Source organism: Polyodon spathula, chromosome 12 (assembly GCF_017654505.1).
Source record: "Polyodon spathula isolate WHYD16114869_AA chromosome 12, ASM1765450v1, whole genome shotgun sequence".
Classification (NCBI taxonomy): domain Eukaryota; kingdom Metazoa; phylum Chordata; class Actinopteri; order Acipenseriformes; family Polyodontidae; genus Polyodon; species Polyodon spathula.
This window is the reverse complement of record NC_054545.1, coordinates 39,592,379-39,617,307: the sequence shown is the minus strand read 5'-3', so window position 1 is coordinate 39,617,307 and position 24,929 is coordinate 39,592,379. Positions and strand designations below refer to the sequence as shown.

General features: G+C 37.7%; 1 protein-coding gene across 1 annotated transcript in view; it reads left to right on the top strand.

Moving 5' to 3' along the window:
• Positions 1 to 24,929, top strand: part of LOC121324138 (speckle-type POZ protein) — a 143,534-nt gene that overhangs the window by 62,602 nt on the left and 56,003 nt on the right. The window contains exon 2 of the mRNA XM_041265653.1: positions 13,358 to 13,434. The gene's annotated coding sequence lies outside the window, so the exon portion shown is untranslated. The remainder of the gene's footprint in view (positions 1 to 13,357; positions 13,435 to 24,929) is intronic.

The following is a 24,929-nucleotide window of genomic DNA, read 5'->3' as shown; positions in this document are numbered from 1 at the left end:
TCTCTACAGGCGACACACATTCCTGAAGTGGGGAATTGGGCAGTGGACCTCCTCTTGAGGGAAGGTCCACATCAGTCAAAGTGGTGACTCCACCCTCAGGTGGTGGAGCGCATTTGGGAACAATTCGGGAAGGGGAAGGCTCCCTGTGGTACTCCCTCCACCGCACTGGCGGTCCACTCGGTAGCCGACGCCCTAGCCCACAAGTGGCCCAGAGAGCTCCTATACGCTTTCCCGCCGATACTGTTACTCCTGGCCTTTCTCGAAAAGGTTAGAGAAGTTGTCGGTTCTCCTAATGGCAGGGGAGGATCTGGTTTTCGAGACCAACAGACCAGCTCTGGGAGATCCCGCTTTGTCTGGATCTCCTCAGTCAGGCAAGAGGCACTCTTTGGCACCTGGAACCGGGCAGGTTCCAGTTATGGGTCTGGCCCCTGAAAGGGACCGCTGGTTAGCCCTAGGGCTGTGGGACGTATGCCCTATGATACATGAATGTGTATTAAGGATATAACTGGACTAATTAATTCAACTGCTGTATCTTAGGAAAATGAGCAAACTGCTGTATCTTACTGAAAAAGAGCAAACTGCTGTAAGAAAAAGGGCCTCTTGGTTCCTGGCAGGAATACTGAACTGAAGATGACCAGGGCTAGGAGGGGACATATGGACTGGGTGAAGCTGAAAGGGCAGTGTAAGGAAGACATGAGGTATAGATGTCAGCAAGTCCCAACTGCAACAAGAAGCTGCTGGACAAAAAAAAGCAGACAAAGAACAAATCTCAAAGATTTGTGAGTTAAAAAGGCAAAATACACAAATGATCTCGTGAAAGTGGCTACTCAGTTTTGTACTGGACACTTCAACAGATTGAGTTTCCAAGCCAGCAGACCAAAAGTCTAAGCTTCAAGGAATTGTTGCGTGTAATTCCAGTTGTATTTTCCTTTCATGGAAATAAATTGATTAATTGTAACACATTCACATATAACTGAACTGTTAATTATTTAGTTTGTACACGTTGCGTGTGAAATAACTTTTAGTGAAACTTCATGAAGTAACTAGAAGTAATCTGCCTCCTGTTGTTGTATGAAGAATTTCTATAGAAGTAAACTTACCATATACTTAATCTATACACCATTAATAAGCTTAATGTGATATATTCTAAGATTGTGTGCATCATCTCAGTTGAGGCTGTGTGCTTGGATGTGGTTGTGTGAGTGAGCAAGTTACTACCTCACAGCCTGCATGCTTGATGGTGTGTGAGGAGACAGGTGGTGTCATATGTCATTTTCCTGCTAGTCAAGTTAAGGCAGTGAGTTTTTGGATTGTGTGTGTGCTCAGACTAAGATTTACTTTGACTTTTCTGATTTCTGTTTATTATTTGTGTACTTAATAAAATACTATTATTGATTTAAACATTCCTTGTGTCTGCGCGTGAATTTGTGTTCATAGTAAATCCTCGATCTTTGTAAAGCATCGGTTTAAAGAGAACTGATCAACCCAGTTTCTACAAGAACTGGTTGATGCTGGTAGGTCACCTTAGGAGTGTTTAGCTGCTATTTCTACATGCCATGTCCCCGTAGATTTGGTATCTCCAGGTGCGCATTTTTTGCGGGCATTGAGATGCTACATGGATAAGACAAGCTCTGCATCTTTTTTTTTTTTTCGGCAGCTATTAAATGAAACCAAACAAGCCTATTCATTCACTTGTTCATTTCACAGCAAGAAAAGCTGCCCTTCCCTCACCTTTACAATTGAGTACCTGTCAATGGCCATTCACTTTCACATTAAGTGATTTTAAAAGCCATTTGGAAACCAGTTTTCATTTCACCCAGAACATCAACATTGGTACTACTGTACCGAGGCTGTAAACAGACAATGAAACTAGAAAGGGCAACTGATTCAACTTGAACACAGGACCTTTCATTAGACCTAACTGAAGAAGAGCTCAGTGCTCCAGATATTTGTTTTCTATCAGTAGTAATTACTCCCAGAAATTTGGCAGCAGTAGTCATTTTAAATTGCTTATAAACTGCAGTAGTACATTTGTGTGATAATAAAATGTCACAATCGGTACAGGTCATAATAAACAGAAATAATGACTTCTGACTGTGCTTTAAACTTTTAATTTTTAAAAATGTTTTTTTACAACATTGATAGGCTTATTAAAGTATAAAGGTACATGTTTTCAGATAGTTGGGTTGAGCTTTTCTGCAAAGGTGTTTTCGACTGCATTGTGTTCTGTACATGCATTGTGTTTTCATCAGTGTTTTGACAGCTGAAAAATGGAAAGACATACAATTAAAATGGTACATTATGATGGCAATGCTACCAAAAATGTATTATAGGGGTTTCAGGAATTTAAATGTTTGTCGTAAAGAAATGCATATTTAAAAAAATAAAGTTTGGGAACACACAAAAATAGTACTTACCGTGATAGCCTTCTTGAATCAAAACCTTTAAATATCCAATAGGGTTTATATTAACCAATTCCATGTCTTGAAACAAAATGATATATAAATTAGACAAACAATGAATAATTAAGATTCAAGGTATGTGAAAAAGTAAGTGAACCCCTGGTTTTATCAGCTCAATTAAGGGGATAATTAGAATCAGGTATTTTAAATAATTAGATGGATCTTCAGGGATGAGTTTGGGAGGCCCCACCCTATATAAAGATCATGAACTTTGTGAGTTTGGTCTTCACCATACAGGTGTGTGGGAACACGTCATGCTGCGATCAAAAGAAATCTCTGAGGACCTCAGAGAAACAGTTATTGATGTTCATCAGTCTAGAAAGGGTTACAAAACCATTTCTAAAGATTTGGGGATCCATGAATCTACTATCAGACAGATGGAAATGGAAAAAGTTCAAGACCACAGTCACTCTACCCAGAAGTGGTCGTCCTACCAAAATCTCTAATAACAAACTGGAAAATCATCAAGGAAGTCGTAAAGAACCCCAGAGTAACATCCAAGGATCTGCAGGCCACTCTCGCCTTGGCTCATGTCTTCATGATTCAACTATCAGAAAAAGACTGAACAAGAATGGTGTTCATGGAAGGATAGCTATGAGGAAACCACTGGTCTCTAAAAGAACATTGCTGCCTGTCTGAAGTTCACCAAAGAGCAGATAGGTGAACCACAAGACTTCTTCAACAATGTTCTCTGGACAGACGAGTCAAAGGTAGAACTTTTTGCCCTCAATGAGAAATGTTATGTTTGTCGAAAACCAAATACTGTGTACGAACAGAAGAACCTCATCCCAACCGTCAGGTACGGTGGTGGGGGTGTGATGGTGTCTCTGGTGCTTCTTTGCTGCCTCAGGACCTGGACGGCTTGCCATCATTGACACAACCATGAATTCTGCATTGTATCAGAAGATTCTAGAGGAGAACCGAAACCGAAAGTGGGTCATGCAGCAAGACAATGGTCCTAAACAAGCAAGCAGATCTACAAAAGAGATATGGCCTAGTCAAAGTCCAGTTAAAATTAGATGCCCTTTTCATAACTGGAGGTAGGATCTGTTTTTCCAAACTAGCTTTGAAGTTGTAAAGAGTTGATAAAAGAAGCAGGATTTTACATGCATGTGGCCTGGCTTCGAGACGGCAGTAGCCAGTGTATTGTATTTGTCTGTATTTGGCTCCTGATTAAACTGCAGAAGAAAATTGTAGGTTAGGAAGTGAATGTGTTTCAGGAGAGGCCTGCACTACAGAGCTGCGTTCAATTTGTGTCTCACCTTTTTAACTCGGAAAAGAGAAAATTGGTAATTGGAAATCTTGGTCTCAAAGAATAATAATCAGCTGTTAGGATAGCATTTTCTCAAGCAGTTGCTCTAAATGGAGAAAAGACAAATACATTCCTGTTGAAAATAATGAAGTGTGAAGATGAAAGGCAGTGTGGTCAAGTGGTTAGAGATAAGGTCTTGCGCATCAGGGATTTCATGTTTTTTTTGTTTTGTTTTTGTTTCTTGGATAAGATTTCATATTTCTAAATTTTTTGCAGTAAAAAACAAGACTACATGCAAAGTACAAAATGTGACCTATAAGTATGTTCATTGAGAATAATATCCACCAGCAGGTAATACCTGCTTTTTAAAAAAAAAAATTACAAAGCTTTTATAATATATATATTTTAAAAAAATAATATATTATATATATATAATATAGATATATATATATATATATATATATATATATATATATATACACACACACACTCTTCTGAAAACATAAATTGATAGTACTGAGCTCAACTTTTGTTTTGAATGCTTCCAGCAAGACAGGATTCCAAATGTACCAGTAAATCAGTGTGTTAAAGGCTGGTACATGGTCCCTTGTGTATCAGTCGTGCATCGTTGGTATCCTCACGGCATGAAGTTAAGGTCATGAAGGGCGAGTCAATGTTGCCTTCGCTGGGCGTGAAGATTCAGGGGCACCAGTGAAGTTCTAGGGTGCATAAAAGCAAAACAAATCCAACCCAAGGGCACCAAGGCAATTTCATACTCTTTCATAAAGCAACAAAAAAGAATTACAGAGAGCCTATTATGTTGATTGAATTAATTCAAACAAACACAAACCAATGTTTTCTGAGTGATTCACACACTAATTGTTACAAAAATAAAATAAGTCACTTTTCCATTGTAAAAATAAAATGGTTTAAAAACAAATCCAATTTAAAAACATGATCTTTCATAATGAAAAGTACAAAAAGTAATTTATATTCAGCGTCTTTTTTCTAAACTTGGTTACACACCACTGACTAATACATAATTGGACTAGAGGCTGAGATACAGCCTTGGTGATACAACAGCACAAATAAGCCATGTCAATGAAGGGAAAGTTAAAGATAGTTTTAGTTTTTCAGGTAAACTGGTTGAAAATTTACTCACGACTGGAGTTTAATGGTAGTGGTTAAATGTTTTCGGTCTATGCAACTGTAGTTTGCTAGCCGCTGTTACAAAACCTGTACAAACAACGTGGCTTTAGTGGGGGGTGGGACTTGAAGTAGAAACTTGGTCAGACAATGGAGAGGGCTTTGCTTTACAATGATGAACAGCTGGATGCACATAATGGTAAATAAAGAAAGAGTAATTAAAATAAGTAATAATAATAATAATAATAATAATAATAATAATAATAATAATAATAATGGGAACATACACACAAGGGACATGTTGACCTATGTCCATGTTTGGATATGTAAGTTCTCAAAGTATTCCATGAAAGGCAACCACACCTTGTGAAATTTGTCTTTGGAACCTCTTAATGTACTTAATTTTCTCCAATTTAAGATGTTGCATAACATCCCTGGTCCACTGTGTGTGAGAGGGTGGGGCAGCTTGCTTCAAATTCAAAAGTATCAGACGCGTCGCCAGTAGGAGCGAAAAAGCTATGGCATCGGATTGGGTTTTTTGTAGGGCTGTGTCTGCTGGTAGAACGCCAAAGATTGCAATAAGTGGGTCGGGGTCAATACTTCAATGGAAAATTAGGGAGAACGATTAAAAAATGGAGGTCCAAAATGTAGCCATTCTGGGACAGGACCAGAACACGGGATTTAAAAAGGCAGGAGTCCGTTTACATATTACAGGCTGGGCCAATATCTGGATATATTTTAGCTAGCTTTTCTTTGGTCAGATGAGTATGATGTTGAATTTTAAATTGGATAAGGCAGTGTCTAACACAAGGGGAAGAAGAATGCACACGAGCTAGAACAGACTCCCACTGGTCATCTGAAAAAGTGATGCTCAGATCCTGCTCCCAGAGTTTCTTCACTGTTGCTAAAGACTGAGGACTCGAGACAGAAATAATGTTGTAGATTTTAGATATCAGTCCTCTACCATTGTTCAGCTCCAGCAAACTGTCAGTAGAGGTTAGATGAGGCAAAGATATAAATTGACTAAATCATTTTTTGGTAAAATATCTAATTTGTAAATAGTGAGCAAAGTGTTAACAAGGTAAATTAAATTTCAGGGAGAGCTGTTCAAATGAGGCAAACACATTATCGAAATATAAGTCTCTAACTGCTTTGGTCCTGTTTGAATGCGGTTATGAACAAGTGGTTTAGAGTGGTTGGAGTAAGTATGGAGACTCTATGTAGGCCAACGTCTCGCCTAAATTGAGAACAGATTTTAAGAGTGTGCTGGACTATGGGACTGGAGATAGATTGACTTGCACATACCGGGATGGAAGAGCAAGCCAAGGCAGATAAGGAGGATGATCGACAGGAGGAGGCTTCCAGATCCACTCAGACTGGGCTTCTGCTGTCAGAGTTGTGTTCTGTCCAATACGTGATTTTATGAATATTGGCTGACCAATAATAAAATAGAAAATTGAACAGATAATTTTGAAATAAACTGGACAAATTCTCCATCGGAAAGCAAGAGGGGGTTAAGCCGCCAGGAGTTGCGAGAAAAAGAACAGTCAGGGAAGGATAGCTCCACTGATACAGGGGCATGGTCAGAGCTCACAATGCTGTGATAGGAGCAAGTTTTAACCAATGAAAGAAGCCTTTTGTCCAGCAGGAAATAGTCTATGCGGGAGAGAGTGGTGGACAGGTGAAAAGAAAGAGTAGTCCCTAGCGGTAGGAAACATAAATCTCCATTGGTTCGATACCCTATACTGGTCAACGAAGGAACGATAACTAAGGCAGATTTGGAAAGAGAGGCAGGTTTTGTAGATGAGTGATCAAGATAAGGATTAAGCACACAATTAAAATCGCCTCTGAGGATTAAATAGTGGGTGTGAATGTCTGGCAAAGATGAAAGTAATTTAGAAATAAACTGGCTGCGTAAATGGAATTGTAAATGTTGGCCAGAATCACCGGGGTATTGTAGAGATTGCTTGTCATGATCACATACCTTCCATTAGAGTCAGTGATTACTTGTTCAGTTAGAGGTGAACGTCTGCCCCACCCACCCCCAACAAATCTGGAATTGATCAGTAGTGCGAAAATGAGTTTCCTGGAGGAAAGCTACACCCACTTTTAGATGTATAAGATGGCTTGGTACTTTATTTCTTTTAACTGTGTGGTTGAGCCCTTTAACATTCCAGGTGATAAAGTTAATAGGGTGCTCGCCTGTACAGACCCTTCTATTTACCATTCACTGATAAGGTTGAAAAATAAATAAATATATAAATATTGAATAAGAGAATATAGTAGGTGTTTGTGTGAATAAAAAAAATAATAATAATAATAATAATTCCACAACAACCTCAAGACCGCTTGTTCGTCCCACCCCAGCTCCTATGGAAGAGGAGCCTCCCACCCCCATAACACCTCCTCAAACAATATGTACGTACACCCAAAAAACTGCAATATCAGAACTGTGAGTTGAGTACCACTTAGATACTCATGCTCCTACATACGCAATAAGCATGGTTTGCAGACCTAGGAAACGCATATGTAAAGATTGAAATGGTTACATATACGTTTGTGTGTGTGTGTGTGTATATATATATATATATATATACACACACACACACAGTAGCTTGCAAAAGTATTCAGACCCCTGACCAATTCTCTCATATTACTGAATTACAAATGGTACATTGAAATTTTGTTCTGTCTGATATTTTATTTTTAAACACTGAAACTCAGAATCAATTATTGTAAGGTGACATTGGTTTTATGCTGGGAAATATTTTTAAGAAAAATAATAAACTGAAATATTTTGCTTGCATAAGTATTCAACCCCTGTGCTGTGGAAGCTCCCAGTTTGCACCCATGAAAGAAATTGCCCAAATGAGGACACAGTTACCTTACCATTGGCTTCTACCTGGGAACCATTAAAGTTGCTATCAGATTTTCTAGATAAAAACACCACTGTTGAAGGATCGAGATAAAGTAATACAAATGCATACATTTAGGGAAAGGGTACAAATAATATCCAAGTGTTTGGATATCCCTGTGAGTGCAGTTGGATCAGTAATCAGGAAGTGGAAGCTGCATCACACCACCCAGGCACTGCCAAGAAAAGGCCGTCCCTCAAAACTCGGTGCTCAAACAAGAAGGAGACTTGTGAGAGAAGCCACAGAGAGGCCAACAATCACTTTGAAGGAGCTACAGAGTTCAGTGGCTGGGAGTGGAGTAATGGTGCACCAGTCAACCATATCAAGAGCTCTGCATAACACTGGCTTGTATGGGAGGGTGGCAAGAAAGGAGCCGTTACTCAAAAAGTACCACGTCTGGAGTTTGCCGGAAAGAATGAGCGTGACCCAGCTGCGATGTGGGAAAAGGTTTTGTGGTCAGATGAGACCAAGATGGAGTTTTTTGGCCAAAACTCAAAGCGCTATGTGTGGCGCAAACCTAACACTGTCCATGCCTCAAGACACACCATCCCTACAGTGAAGTATGGTGGTGGCAGCATCATGCTGTGGGATGCTTCTCATCAGCAGGGACTGGGCATCTTGTTACACTTGAAGGAAGAATGGATGGAGCAAAATACAGGAAAATACTGCAAGAGAATCTACTTCAGTCCGCTAAAAGCGGGAGGAAATTCACCTTTCAGCATGACAATGATCCCAAGCACAAGGCTAAAGCAACATTGGAGTGGCTCAAGAACAAAAAGGTGAATGTCCTACATTGGCCTAGTCAAAGTCCTGATCTCAATCCCATTGAGAATCTGTGGCACTATTTGAAAATTGCGGTCCACAAGCGTCGTCCAACCAACCTGAACAACCTGGAGCAAATCTGCCAAGAAGAATGGGCCAAAATCACTCACGACACTGTGTGCAAAGCTGGTGCATACTTACCCCAAAAGACGTAAAGCTGTTATTGCAGCGAAAGGTTGCTCTACCAAATATTAATGTGTGGGGGATGAATACTTATGCAAGCAAGATATTTCAGTTTTTTATTTTTCTTAAAAATATTTCCCAACATAAAACCAATGTCACCTTACAATTATTGATTTTGAGTTTAAGTGTTTTAAAATAAAATATCGAACAGAACGAAATTTCAATGTACCATTTGTAATTCAGTAATATGAGAGAATTGGTCAGGGGTCTGAATACTTTTGCAAGCCACTATATATATATATATATATATATATATATATATATATATATATATATATATATATATATATATATATATATATATATATCCCCTTCAGTCACTGTGTGCATAATTGTACCATGTTAAGTTTTCTATCTATATATCTATTTTATAGTGCATTTATGTTTGTTTTGTTTTTTTTTCCCCCCAAAGTTTTGGCCGAGCAACTTCTCAAACTGTTTTAAAAATTCGAAAAATTACATTAAAAAATCGTCAACGAAGCGGAGATAGTGAGGACACCCGATAGTCTAAGTGAGTAATTCCAAAAAAACAAAAAAAACAAAAAACAGCAGTGGGTGAAAGAAGATAACCACTGAGGGATGAAGAGTCATCATGTTTGGGTTTAAATTCCCACTAAATCAAATTCCTGACAGAATCTTCCCACAATATTGTAAGTGGTTACGGGACATTTGATTTCCACCCACGAGATTGACATACAAGAGTGTTTAATGGCTATTTAAAGAACCTCCAGTCCCACTCCCATATTTAAACTGGGTAGGTAAAGAGCAGTGGCAGGGCTTGAATTTTAGCGCAGGATCGTGGAAATCACACATTTTAAAAGGTGCTCCCGTTTATCTGCAACTTTCAGTGCAGGAAAATCCCGCAGAGATATTTTAAGACACCAAGCTACTGTATTTTCCACCCAATTTTTAGAATGCCCGAAACGCTACAACAATCTCTAAAGAAGTAGGTGTCAGTGATGGAAGCGCTGAGCCGCATTCGGAGCAGTTCTGGTTAAAATAAATAAATAAATCAAAGTAGTGCTGGATATTTTAAGTGCCATTTTATTCACTTGTACGTGATTCTAGGCCACTGTTTTTAAGCATTATAGACATTCAGTACAATGCAGTAAGTAAACAGTTTAGAAAAAAAAAAAAGATGATTTAAGTCTATCTAGGTGTTTTGGAAGCGGCGTCTTTCGCTTTAACTATTAAAACTCAGCCCTGTTCGTTTTGGAGCGCCAGCGCACTGAAGGTTACGCACATATTACTCAGGCACCATAAAAACCACCTGCCTGATTCATGCTTGTTTTAAAAGTACAGATTCGAGGCTTTCCAAAGAAGTATTCAATGTATGTATGCGGTACTTCTAGCCAGAACTACGATCGCCTGAATTTAAGCCTCTCATCATGTGACAGAGTTCACAGCTTAAGTTTAGTTTTGACTCTATTGCTCTGTCATTGTAGCAGACTGAAAGGGGTGGAGTCATTGGAAAGCTAGAAGCTCAGCTTTGCCCAGCCCTTCCAGTGTTCATTTCGTATTGAGATTGAATGCTGTTTTTTTTGTTTTGTTGTTCCTGTTGCAACTTACATAATGTGAAAGGAGATTTTGTGGCCTTTCATTTGATGTTACATACGTGCAGTACAAACTATCCAGTATTTAAACATACATAAGGAAACAGTGAAGAACAGACAGAAATAGGGTAGGTTAAAAAGAAAAGCACCTTTTTGTCTGCTGCATGCAAAAACTTCACGTCAGGCAATGGCAAAAGCAATGGGGAATGCTCTGTCTCACAGCTTTGAGGTCTCCTGAAAGCAGCTTAGTTTAAAGCAACACCAGCGTGAATGATTATAGATATATATATATATCTATAAGCAGAGAGAGAGAGAGAGAGTTTTTTTACGCAAAAGTGCCTTTTTTGACATTCTCACCTAAAATTTTGGAATCCCCCCATTGGCTGCAGCATAGGGGGGAAATCCCCCCCCAGCACACAAAAATGAAATTAAACTCCTGAGTGGAAATTGCCTTCTTTTAAATGACAAAAAAAAAAAAAAAAAAAAAGGTCTTGCGCTGTTGAAGTGAAGTTGTCTTTTAAATGCTAATCAATGCTGACTGGACCATTTGCATTCAGATGAGTCATCCTGGCGATGTGCAGACTTATTAAAACAGCAAGACATGTTCCACTGGAGCTCAGACTGAGATACTGTAAGGCATCCGTCAGTCAGTAGGATTCCACAGGGTTCCAATTTCATATTCGGAAACTGTAAGGCAGTGTTTTTCAACCAGGGGTCTGTGAAGCAAGTTCACAAAACATGACTTTTCTTTTTTTAACACAAAATGACCATGAATAACAAAAATAGTGCGTTCATTTTCTGATTAAATAGAATAATATAAATGAACTGAAACAAAAAGAAAAATATGTTAACCACTTAAGCATAAACACCATGCCCTGTTGTTTCAGGAAGTGATCGCTGTTAAAGGTCAAAGGGCAGAGTTGCGCATTTCTTTAATTTTTGAATAGGGATAGAAAAAAATACTTTTACGTTTATTTATTGAGAGCGGTGTTTGTTCGAGGGAGGCGCCTATTAAAAAGCTGATATCTGAGTGAGGCGTTATTTCGAGGGCGGCGTTAATTTGAAATAATATGGTATTACAAGGGAGCAGGTCAGTTGTTACTGTGGGTTTATAGTTCTGTATAAAAACCACTTAGCATGGACTACGTTATGCCCTTGTTATAGTATTAAAGCAGCTGTTTAAGAATACCATTGTTGTAAAAACTATGCTGAAGTTAAACACGAAGGGCAAGTGAGCTGCTTAAATGTAACTGAATTAATTCCTGTCCTTTTTTTTGATCCCAACAGACATCGCGTCTGCCCTCCACGTTAATAAATATAGTTGGTGAACTGGATGCCATGAGCGAAACAGACAGCCAACAAGCCGTTGATGTCCTCTCAGAACTGACCAAATAAAATTGCAAATTAACATGTTGATTGTATTTTATTTGTTTGCATCGTTAATATTTAACACAACAGTAAATCCAATACAACTTAAAAGAAAGGAGAGAATCTCTGACAGCACAAGCCTCAGATTGCTGATGTCCAATTGAAACTGGCGGCTGAGGTAACCTTAACAGTTGCCAAGTCCGCATAGAATAAGTGGAATTGGGCTTGTTTTTTGAGAGTCGCGAGTTGCAATTTCATAAACACCCACTCCTAACATAGGTTGCGCTTGTTGTGAAAGGCAGTGCCGCTTTTTTTTTCTCATTAGACTATCCTTCCCATCCTGTCTCGCAGGCAGCCACTGATTCCTGAACACAACCATGGTGATCTGCAGTACCTGTTGGTCAGTTTCATTTTATACCGCCAAGTTTATTTTTAATTAAGGAGTTGTAAGATTAATTTAGTTGAAACAGTATTCACCACTAATGACATTTGTAAAACAATTTGGGCAAGAGCAGTAAAACACATTATTAACCACGACGGCATGAGGTATTTTGCTTTATTACAGCAGCTTAGATTCACTTGTGTACCAGTTCCAGTTCAAAAACTGCATGAGTACTTTACGCATAGCTAATTTATATATCAACCCCCACCTTTCCCATTCATTTGCATGACGTCGGGTGAAAAGCCTGGTTTACTCGAGTAAAATAAACTGAGCTAATATAAACCTAAAAAAGCATTTTACTCCATGTTTTTCTCGTGTGAATGTCTTGAGTTTACTATATATATATAAAATACTTGCATGGAAACCCCATGATTGTGTATTGTACTAGATCAAAATACGCAGCAGCGATCTTCGTGAAATTAGTCAACTGATGGACACTGTCACTGCTTTGAAAACCAGTGACAAGCAATCGGAAAGCAGACTTAATCCTAGCCTGGCAATGTGAGTGAGAAAGCGGTTACAAATTAAAAACTCACAGCAAGATCAGCAGGGGCGTAGATCTGTCTGAACCCCTGGGGGGGAGGAGGGGGGGGGTTTAACATTTTCACCTAAAAAAAAAAAAATAATTCTGCTCGCTTTGTTTGCGGTCTCTTACATTGAGCTGATTGTGATTGCAAAAATCAAACGGTGGGGTGGGGGGTGGAAAGGACTGGTATTAATAATCATGTCAATGTATTTATTTCTGACCAATTTAATACATGTTTTAAGCTAATGATAGTCAATGAACTTGATCTTTTATTTGAACACTAGATTAAGTCTGTACCACACTTAAGTTTTACAGTGTAATAAAGACAGTAAACAATACAAGTAAAAAAGTGGGAAGACCACGATCTCTCCAACTATCACTGATGGTGAAGTTACCTAATGAACGTCCAGTGGAGACTATTAAATCTCTGACTGCCTGAAAAAAAATGTAGGCAGAACACGAAGACCAATTAATTAATTTTATAAATAGCACATGTACAAAAACAGTATACAAAGGGTCATCTTGGACTTTTGTGCAATGTCCGGTTGCAGATTGGATTTTAGACTGCAGGAGGAACTGGCTGCAGCCCTAGTTTTGATAGTGGAATGACATGAGGTTGAATTTGCATACTTGTTTTGTGGTGCATGTGGAGGAGGTGTAACGTGTATTTTGCTGTTTCCTGTTGCAGATTGGTGGCCAGGTGGAAGAACTTGGCCAGCAGTGGCTGGATTTCCACCCACAGATGTCCGAAGAGCTTTGATCAGGGTAAGGAGAGGGCAATGAGGGGTTACGTGTTTCTGGGAAACCAAAATCTATAGTAAGGAAGGGTTCTTCAACTCCCTCCATCCAAAGGAATATCAGACAATAATTGATTAATCATTGAATTGTTGCAGTTGTACAGTTAATGAATGGATCATATGCAGTGGTTACCTTTAATAAGATGAATATTGTAATTCATTGAACATTTTAAAAGAATAGTTTAATTCACTATGATTCAACAGTTCTGAGCAATAAAGTCTGAGTGAACGAGACAATTGCATCTCAGTTGAATAATATGAATAAATAACTTTTGACTACGGTAAATACATTCCTAGTGTACCATTTCTGTACCTTGCTTGCAAGATAACTTGAGGCCATGTAATTGCATTTTCTTCATTTCTATCAATCAGTGGTAAAATAAGTCAATTACTGCTGGAAGAATTGTACAGTGATTTTCTATTCATGCCATTACTGAAGCAGCATTGCAAGGTGCTTGATTCAGAAGCCTTGTTACACAGGGACAAGCTGTTTTCTCCTGGTATCCTTTTAGTGCTGGCCTGTCTTTGCCCAGGCCGAAACCAGCAACCTGTCTGCAATCCCAGTGCACTAAACACTGATCCACTTTCAGCTTGGAACAGAGCAGCGTGCAGTAAAACACGACGATGGGTTAGCATGCTTCTCAAAAGGTGAATGTGAACAGTTGTTGTAGAAATGAAGAGGCTCCTGAGATTCAACCAGTTCTACAATACAAAGCTTATCAGTGATGTTATTTTTGTGTCATTACATATTTGAGACATGCCATTGATTCCCTAACAGTCCTAGACATGCAATCTATCTCTTCGAATATTCAGGGTGGTGGTATGTGGTTGTTGCATTGCTGTATCTTAAACAAAGAACCAAATACTCAATCCCACTGTCTTTCCAAAAAGCACTGATCTTGGACCACTTTGCATAAAAGTAACATTGTTTAGTCCCAGATTAGTTATTATGAGCCATGAAGCAGTAAATAGCTTCAAATAGCTTTTCATTTTATTAGCTTTCCCCTACTTTTCTGATGGTTCTTGTGGGTCTGTAACTAACTTTTAGTTAAAATCAAATGTAAAAACGTCTGGGTAATTGCTGTGGCTGAACAGTATTCCTCAATAAAACAGTAAAGGTGAAAACAAAAAATCAAAATGACACTAGAAGCTTCTTGCTCTTCAGAGACTGGACTGTTGAACACTTCCTGGTGTGAGTCTGCTTTAAAGGTAAATCATAATACAGGTTATGGGTATGGAGGTCAAGGTGAACGATTACAGGATGGCCTAGGGGCAATGGGATTTTACATTATTTTTGAGTGATGTGTCATTTCGAAGTGTGGATAAGAAGGATACATTAGAAGTTCTGTAGGACTATTGTTAAACTTGGGAAGTGGCAACTCAGATATTGGACTAGAGGAGTCAAGTAGCTTTTTCATGGAAGATGGATCTGACTGGGTAGCATACTTGGTCAATGCTAAAATGTTAACGAATTGCTACTCTGAATAAGTTTTCTGAATTGAGTAATACTACTTCCACTCTGTACTGAGGAAAACTGTACACCAATGTTTTCCATTAATGTTAGCTGATAAAAATTTTAGCTCTGAAGTGGGTTGTCCAGAATGCTCTTAGATTTGTCTGGGTGTATCTTGATGGACTCTTCAGAAAGAGAAAAGGGAGTTAGAACAAAAGTTACAAAGGAGAAGTTACGTTTATTTATTTTTATTCTGGGTAATGGAATCTGCAATTCAGAATGCTTTGTTTTCCGTATGGAGGCATAAAGCACAACCAGATTCCTCCGAGTTCGAGATGGTGACTCCTGGCATGTTCATTTCACATGGAGTTTTCTGTTGGAGAGCCTATGTGTGAAATCTGTTATATCAACTTGTTTGCTTTTTTTTTTATTAACCAATTTGTATAATATTGCCCTTTGGGTCGTGAAAGTTTTAATTGTTAAGTTAGGTCCTGAATGTATAACATTCTTAACACGCTTTTTTTTTTCATTAAAAACTTTGAAATGGTTACTTGAATCATTTCAGACTAGTTTGAAGGGTAGTTCGTCTTCATGGTTATATAATGAAAGTGAGTGGCCCTGTCAGATGTTTTGAGTCTAATTTGGTTCCTGGTTACACAGTTCTCAATAATGTTGCATTTAATATCATAAGCAGGTGCACAGCCTTGTGGTCAGCCACAGTGCCCACTGGAGCAGAAAACAAGACTTGCAGAGTAGAGGTCCCAGCGAGTTCAAATAAATCACTGCCTGAGTGGGTGCTACATCCTGAGCGGAGTGGTTCGCTTGTTTCTGGATACTGGGAGAAGAAATTGTTATTTCTCATTCTGTACAATCCCTTGTATCTCTTTTTATTGTGTGAAATTCTGTAGGAATATTCTTAGACTTGACAAGGTGCAAATTAGCAGTAGGCATGGTCAATGTTGTCAGGGACTGGTTCTTAGTGCAATTACTGAAATACAGTTTTCTTTCTTTTTGCTAACTCTGTGTTACTGTGCTTCTCACATAAGTTCAGCTCTAGTAGCCTGCCATAGATACACTTTTATAAAAGTTTACAAGGGTAAATCTGCAGATTAATTTTGCAGTTTTCCCATGCCTATACAATGCACTATGCATAGTTTGCCCTATTTCCTAATTTGCTTTGTCATGCTTTCACTCTACTTTTAATACACTTTTTACTGTGATAAACTGTTATATGGGGATATGCAGGCTAGACTAGATCAGTCAAATTGCCTTTATATTAATAAGCTCCAGCCCCATCTAACAGTTTGGCTGATCTAGCCTGTATTACATATAATTGTTAACCAGGCAAGAAATGACCCATACTATTTTCAATACATAAATAAACCTGATGCAGGAAACATTCCCTTCATACCAGCAAAAAAAATAAAATAAAGGGACTACAGTGGTAGCTACAGTCAGGTATGAAAATACCCTCTGTGGTAACTGGTCAATCTGGTATGCAGTTTTTTTTTTATCACTAGAGGGCATTAGCTGACTAGAAACTGGTTTGTTACCAGTTTACTACTGTGGATGTCACACGCTAAAAGTTGTGAATATCACAAAGCTTACATTGAGTTTAAGTAATGTTTATACTGCAGTGCATGATTCCGCTAGCAGCTGGAATTTTAACTTGACGGAAATTAAAACAGTAACCTGATAACTGCACAAAATGAAACAATACTGTAAGCACCGTCTTTAAAATATTACATTGCATGTAGGCTGCCCTCCTTTCTATTAAAAAAAAAAAAAAAGTGAACAATACAAAATAGTCTGCCCCGCAAATGTTTCTCACTTTACCCTTTATGTCCTCTCTCAGCATAATTGTGTGCCATTAAAATGTTTACAATATCAAAAACATGAACCTCAAGGTGAAACTATAATAACCAACAATGGTAAAAAAAAAAATAATTAAAAGTATTATTAAAGCGGCATAAACATTATCCAAAGGGACTGTCTCTGTCGCTTTGCACTTTCTGTAGACTTGTTTCCTGTGGAAAGTGCGGACGTGATAGATTCTATGTTTTTTTTCCATCTGTGGTTTGCTTTGAGCTGCTAAACAAAAATGAAATAAGTATGCACAGTGTTTTAGAGATAATGTATAACAGCGTTACAAAATCAATTCAAGGTCATTATTTTCTTTTACTTTCATTTTTATTTGTGCATTTCTGAGTTGACCGGTGTATTCCCTGTAACCTTTAGTAACCCCACGGGGGTATCAACGGTTGAAAATCCCAGAGCTACAGTATAGTATGAAAATATAATAAGTAGGAGTTTTGTTAAATCAAACCTTGCAGTTTTTGTCGTTTTAGTGATCATTAGCATTACTTGCAGACTAAGAAAAAAAAAAACTAATTTAAAACAGCAAATTCAGCTCTGTAGGACAGAATTGATTCAGTTGCACATCAAAAAAAAAACAAACAAAAAAAAAAAAACACTGCTTTTGGGAATTCAGTTTAACTTTTTACATGGTGTTGTTTCGGTAGCCTCCAGTACTTGAGCGCATCCCCCCCCCCGGTCTGCCCAAGAGGCAGTGGATACATTAAATGTGTCCCGGCTCAGAATAAAGAACAGAAATCGCTGACCTACTGTATTTTCATAGAACACGAGTTATGACAAATGTGCATAACATATACAGTGACTTCGATTTTCTTAGTTTTTATTTTTCCACCTTTTGTGCGTATACAGTATTAACAAATACAAAATGAACAGGAGTGTATAATAGTTTGGTACGGAGTAGGGCATCATTATAGTTAGAAGTTATCAAGTACTATAGTTTAAATACATATTTACATTAAAGACTACAGATCATTTGAGATTCTTGCTGGACCAATCTCCTGTACGCTTAAAAAAAGGGTGAGTGTTTTGTGCAGTATTTTTTATACTTGTAGTACTTTTTATAAAACCTGCTATATTGCTGGTAGTTCAATAACTATCACTCCTCCCATTTGAATGAGCGTGAACAATCAATTGACTTAGAGCAGAACTCCAAACCACGTGCCTTTTTATAGAAACGCTCTGAATATATGCTTGATTGGCCTGAGTGCTTCCTAATGCATTTTCTGCTCCCATGTTCCCCTGGTGGCAGGACTAATGAACTGCAGCTTATTTAATTGTCAAACGAGATTGCAAAGCTCTGATGTTTTTTGCACTGTTGCACAGACATTTTAATAGATAGCTGAGGCTCCTTACTGTACATGTATTATCATAAGTTTGAACTGGTACATAGCCCTAATTTACTGTACTGTGTCCTTCCATAGCCCCCCTGTTTTGTCATATTGTAACTGATTTTTAAAGGGGTACAAAGTATTTATCAGTTTCCAGTAGATTGCAACCCATTTAAACATGGTTTGAGACTACAATCCAATGCACATAGCTTTTGTTACAGTTTTTTATGTTCGTTCTACTTGACTGTTGGGAAGAAGATAGGGTTGCCAGCTGGCCCCATAATTCCGGCAAACTGTGAGACAGAACGGGATTTTGAAGTTGCCTTTAAACTGGAGGAAATCAACACATTAATTGAGCGCTGAACCTTTGATAAATTGATTCTGCTGAATAATTATTTCAAGGCAGCATAACAATATAATAATAGCTTTTAATAAATTAAATAAGTCCATCATCATTATTTATTTATTTATTTTATTAATTTATTTTATTAAAATATATATTTAAAGTTTCTTTATAGTTTCAAATAGTATATCGCCGCCTTCTACTCAAATCATTAATACTGACCAGCTGTTCACTATTCCTGACACCAGACAGCGTGAACGCTTGATCAGTGTTATTTAATTGCGAGAGTCAGTGTAAATTAGGGCTATATATTACTAATTAATAGGATATAAACATCAAAGTTTAAATATTGAGAACTGAAATACTAATTTTACAAAATAAAAAAAAAGTATCTTGAATAAATCTACACATGTTTATTCAAGATGCTTTTTTTATTTTGTAAGATTTGTATTATCACAATGATTCAGATAATTATGGAGCTGTATAAATTAAGCAAGTGTTTAGCTCTCAATTCACACGTTTATTTCTTTCAGTTTAAGGGCATTATGAGGCCAGGTGGCGACCCTAGAAGAAGAGCAAGTTTCCATGCAAAGCTGCCATGTGATTACACTTGGTGTATGTCCTCCAGGATTTGCCTGTGAGCTTGCTTTTTAGTTAAGTAATTGAATAGTAAAGCTTGTGTTTTATTAAAGGCAGTCTGTGTTGGAGGATGTGGCTGTACAGCTGGTCTATTCTGAGTCTGGTCCTTGCTAACTCCTTTCCCTCTCAGCAGGGGCAGTACATTGAAGCCAGCGTCCTGCACAGAGAAAAGACCACCTAGAGCAGAGGTCTGGGTGGGAATAACACAGGCTGCAGCTTTAGGAAGTCAGTATCCACATTGCTTTGTCCTTTTCAGGAAGTTGGAAATGAAAAATGAGGGAGAAATCATTTGTTTGGGATAGAGAAGTTAGGCGAGTATAACTGTGTTTGTTTGCAACTTTCGTAGTGAAGGCATTTGCCATTGTACATTTGTGATTTTGCTTGAATCTTTATTTTGGTCCTTGTGTCTCGTTTTTTATTTGTTTGTTAATAAATGTGCGCAAGTTTAATAACAACTGCAACAAACTAAACAGCGTATAAGCTCGTATAAAAAAAACTGCAACAAACCCAAAGTACGTGCTGCTGCCCTCTAGAGGACACTAAATCACATTACGAGGTTAGTCCAGCAATTTCTGTAGGCCTAAGTACATGTGGTGTCATAGTGGAACAGATGAAAAATCTCCAAATGCATTGCCAACTTTTATGAAACTGAACTATTCATAATCGAAAATTATATAAAATGGTTTGAAATCTTCTGGGGGGGGGGGGGGAGTGTCAAAACATTTGCAACAAAACCAGTTTCATCCTTATTTAACTTAAATAAATAATAATAATAATAATAATAATAATAATAATAATAATAATAATAAATAATAATAAATAATTTCAAGTACAACTTTCCAGTGTCTAGTTTCAGCCTCTTCCATGGATGTTTTAAATTTGCTGCTGTACCTGGCCGCCAGGCAGGTGTGCGCTGCAGAATTGCTGTGGAATCCTTTCGGCCATCCTCTACAGTTTCAGTACAATCTTTTATACACACTATGAAAGTTTTTGCTCAATTGTATAATTTTGCACATGACTACTGACCATGGTCACCTTCGTATGGATGTACTGAGAAAGTAAGCTTTTGAAGGCTATACCAGAAATATGTAATTAGCATTTCTGATTCGATGTACACCTTTTATAGTCCAGAATACACCTTTGGTCCAAGGAATGCATTTGTTTTATTGGTACTCATTTAATTCACACACAAAAGTTTGTTTATTCTCCAACGCAGATTCATTAATTTTGGTGGTGTTTTAGAAAATTAGATTATGCATGTGAATTTGGTTTAAGAAAATGAGAAAATATTCTTATGCAATTGAGCCTTAGTATTTACTTTCATGTGTAAGTACATTTCCGTACATAAGTTTAAAAAATCTAAATTAAAAAACAATAAAGATGTTAGGTTTTTTAAATAAAAAAATATAAAAAACAAAGATTTCGATCTTGTAACAAAAGATAACATTCTTAAAGAGTACCTATAGCCAATAAATAACAAAGCTCTCCAAGTGCTCCGCATATCCAATAAAGTGTTCTTGCTGCACGGATTTGGTCAACAAGTCGCACGTTTAGCGATGTTTTCAATTTCTTTGTCCACTTTCTGGTTCAAGTAACACGTGAGGAAGCCGATATATTGGAGCCTTTCAGGCAGCGACATGACGTCAAGTCTTTGATTTCCTTGATGGGCCAAAAGTTGTCCGCATGGGTTTATGCGGTACAGCAGTGAAAACCCATTGTATGAATTATAGAAAAAAAGAGAAGTGTTCTGCTTTCTCTTTATTATCATTTTCCTGTTTGGAAATTGTTCCGCTTCAGTTTTCACTGTTTTTGCATATTTGTGTTATTTTTCTAGCTCTAGCGAGTTTTGTTGTATAATATCCTTGTGACCTTCAGTAGGCTCACATGCTTTTTTCCTGTTTTCACTCTCCTGTCTAGAAATTACAATTCTCTCTGCTGCAGTTTTTCTCTGGCTGGAGTGATGATATTGCTCATTAGTATCTGTTGTACTGAAACATGTGGTTTTTGTAATTTTTTTTTTAGGTTGAAACTGCCTGTTTGTGTGTTTCCTCCTTTTATCTTTCAGGCGGTACATCTCCCTTTCTCTTTTCAAGATAATAACCCTTCTAATCTTACTAGGTAGTTTCAAGATAATAACCCTTCTAATCTTACTAGGTAGCCTCCATAATAAGGCTGCCAACTCTGGGAATTCTAATAGAATGTATAGGGCTGTAAACGGCTACTACTGATTATTGTGGTGATAATAATAAATGTGTCTCAGATGATTCGACCAGTTACGTTACAGAGTGTTTTGTTCAATGTAAGCATCTATGTATCTTGAAGTACAAATAGAATTTACTTTAAATGTGCATGGTATGGAGGTTTTGTATAATAATAATTTACACTCAGACAAAAGTTATTGCAGCAGTTTTTCCATAAATATTTTTAATTTCTGCAAAACACACTTACTACATGTGCAGCAGGTATTTGGAGCCTTCTTGGTTCGGTTTTCTCGTATTAGACTGGTTGCAGACTCATCCTCGTCTGAATATTCACTATCGCTGCCTGACAGTTGAACAGGGGCAGTCCAACTTCAGTGGTTCATATCAGTCCCCTTCTATTAACTTTTTTTCACCCATAAAAAGCAGATAAATGCCTTTGCCAATTATTTTGTTAGCTGCAGCTATAGACTAGCAGTGTTCGGCAATAGTGAAATCAACGACCAGACGTCATATCCTGTGCGCCCCAATGCATAAAAGCTTAACACTGTTTTAATGCTTTTATATCATAAATTGGCCGAGCAGGGGCTTAAATTTCTATTGAAATGATTCTATATTCATTACCACTATAAGTACCCTTTTAAAATATAATTAGCTGGAACTAATCACTGAGCACCCCCCTTCCCCTTCAATTCCTGTTTGGTATCGTACTACAATAAAGAGCTGAACCCTGAGCGCCATACTAAAGCTGGGGATCAGCTAGTCCCCAGCTTTGTTCCCCATCTTTTTTCATTGCAGTTGGTAGTAAGTTAGTCTGGGGATGATCCTGAGAGAGTATGGTATTAGCTAGTCCACAACTTTAATAAATCTACAAACTTGTTGCAATTGACCCAGAGGAAGCAAGTTGAACTGGGTGCTATGACTGCCTCAGGCTGGAGTTCTGTCAAGTGGCCACACCCTGTGTATTTCATGTAATATCTGTGGTGTGTATGCTAGTTTTTGTATAGCAGGTCTCCATTACAGAAGTTGGGGGGGTCAGGGGCAGTTTAACCTTCTAGAACTACCTTCAACCTTCACTAAAAAAAGCTTTAATAATAAAACCGATTTTAATTAGACCTTCTGAAAAGACCTGTCACCAGTGGGTAGACTGAAAGGCAAACAGACAAGCCGAAAGAAGGTTGCTTAGCAACTCGATAAATCAGTAGAAACTCTGAAAGTTGGAGCCGGCTTGTTTCACCCTTATTACTTTAAGGTCTGCAGCACACATCTGCTATTCTTGGTGACTGAAGTCTCCAGTGGCATGATTTGAATGAAGTCGCTAACAGTGATAACTCACCTCAGATACTTGGTAGCCATTTTAAATTGCAGCAAATTCAAGTATCAAACCAAAAAAATATATATGTAAGCAATAAGACCCGACACAGAGGGCGTTACCAGGCATTATATGACCATTTGGGTAATGGGGTCCGAGACGAGGTCGAGATGCTATTACAACCAAACTGTCGTATAGTGCCTGGTAACACCGGATGTGGAGGGTCTTATTGCTTGTATACTTCAATGATACAGCACAATTAACTCAAATTTTTTATTGATTTTAACAGAATTTTTAGGTTTTTCTTTTTTCCCCCCCTCATGTATCCTGCCACATAAGCACTCTAAAATGACCGTTCTATAAATGTAGTCCTCCATAACGTCGATCTTCTCAATAAAATGTGTACAAAAAGCGTTTTTAAAACTATACTTTTATTTGAAAACGGAGAGCAAAAGATTATGAAAAAAAAAAATATTTTTTATTATTTTTAGTGCGGTTATTGAAAATGCTTCTGTGAAAATAAACTGAGGACAAAGATCGAGGGGGGGGGGGTGGGGGTGGGGGATAGACTAAAGAGGAACTGTTAACTAAACTTATAAATGTCCATAGCTCGTAATGATTTTACGAAGATCCTTTCACACAGATCAGGTAACATTTATCGTCTTCGTACACTGGAAGCCTTCTCGAACTACTATTTTTGCCAAGTCAAAGCAGTGTGACCTGTCGGAAGATGAAGAGAGACATGTGAATGTCGCAGACATGTGGAGAGTCTCCACGAGCCCTAACTGTAGAATGAGTTTTTTTCAACTTTAAATGTTGTCAAAACAAGTATCGACTACTACTAGAACAAACCTAAAAATTTTTTTATTATTATTAATAAAAAATAAATAATATGTTTCTAAGATTCCCGTATTACAGATTCTAAAGGAGATATATCAGGGCATATATTCTAGCTAGCTCAACCGTATTTAGAATGCATGGAATCTTTCCATTGAAGTGTGTGTGTGTGTGTGTGTGTGTGTACATACTTGCGAAGAACATGGAACATTTCCTTAGTAGCTTACATGCTAATTGTTGACTACATGTCTCTAACCCTGGGTTTTTTCTTCTTTTTTCTTGCGTCTAAATATTTATCGGGACAGAGTAGTTGCTCTTTTCCGGTAGCTTCTGAGCGGCCTTCCAGTTAGGGTCCTATTTAGGAGTATCAAACCACAACCCAGGCATTTCTGCCATAGGCAACATAGCTCACGCCCAAGAATTAATGTTAATATAATCCTATCATTACAACTTCATCTCTGATAGCTGAGACTGTAAACTATCACTTTCGTTACTTAATGTTCGCTCCATGGCTAACAAAACCTTTTTAATTAACAATTTTATTACTTGGATTTTTATTTCTAACTGAGCCTTGGCTTTGTATGGATGGGAATATTGCCTTGATTGAAGCCTCTCTTCAGATTATACTTTTGTATAGGCTGTTTTGGTAGAGAGAGGGGGCGGGCTAGCTAGTATTTTTCTTAATGAGTAACTGTAAACAAATAAATGCTGGGTGAGTTTTCTTCATTTGAATCTCTAGCTTTAATATTAACTAGCCACCCACTAATTCTTATTGGAAGCATTTATCGACCACCAAAACCGTGTCAGCTTTTTCTGTCAGAATTTGCGAAGTACTTATCTATATTATCTACTAATTATGATAGGATTATTATTCTTGGAGTTTTTAATTTACACATTGATAGTAAAGAAGATTCAAAGGCTTTCTAAGGATCCTAGACTCTCTTGATTTCACTCAGCATGTGTCAAGACCCACCCGTAACCATGGGCACACTTTAGATCTTGTCATTACTCAGGGTTTAGGTGTTCATATTTCATCCATAATTGACCTTACTATTTCTGATCACTCACGTTTGTATTTTATTTGAATCCTCTTTACCTGTACCTGATAAGTGTTGGACTCGTTTAATTAAAAGTCCTCTAATTAATCCCTCAACGGCAAAACGGTTCTCAGAAATTACAACTTCACTGCCAGCAGCTCCTTCTCAGTCCCTGTCCACTGATGAGTTAGTTGACAGATATAACTATCTATGCACAAATACTTTTCATACTGTTGCTAGATTAGTCTCTTTTAAACGTAAAGCTGCTTGGATTAACAGTACTATCCATCAAATGAAAAGAGAGTATCGTAAAATGGAATATAAATGAAGGGCGAGAATTACATTTTTATTATATTATGAAAGATTATTTATTGAGGTGTAATAATGCTATAAGATCAGCAAGACATGCTTATTTCTCTAATCTTATTGAGGGGAAAAAAA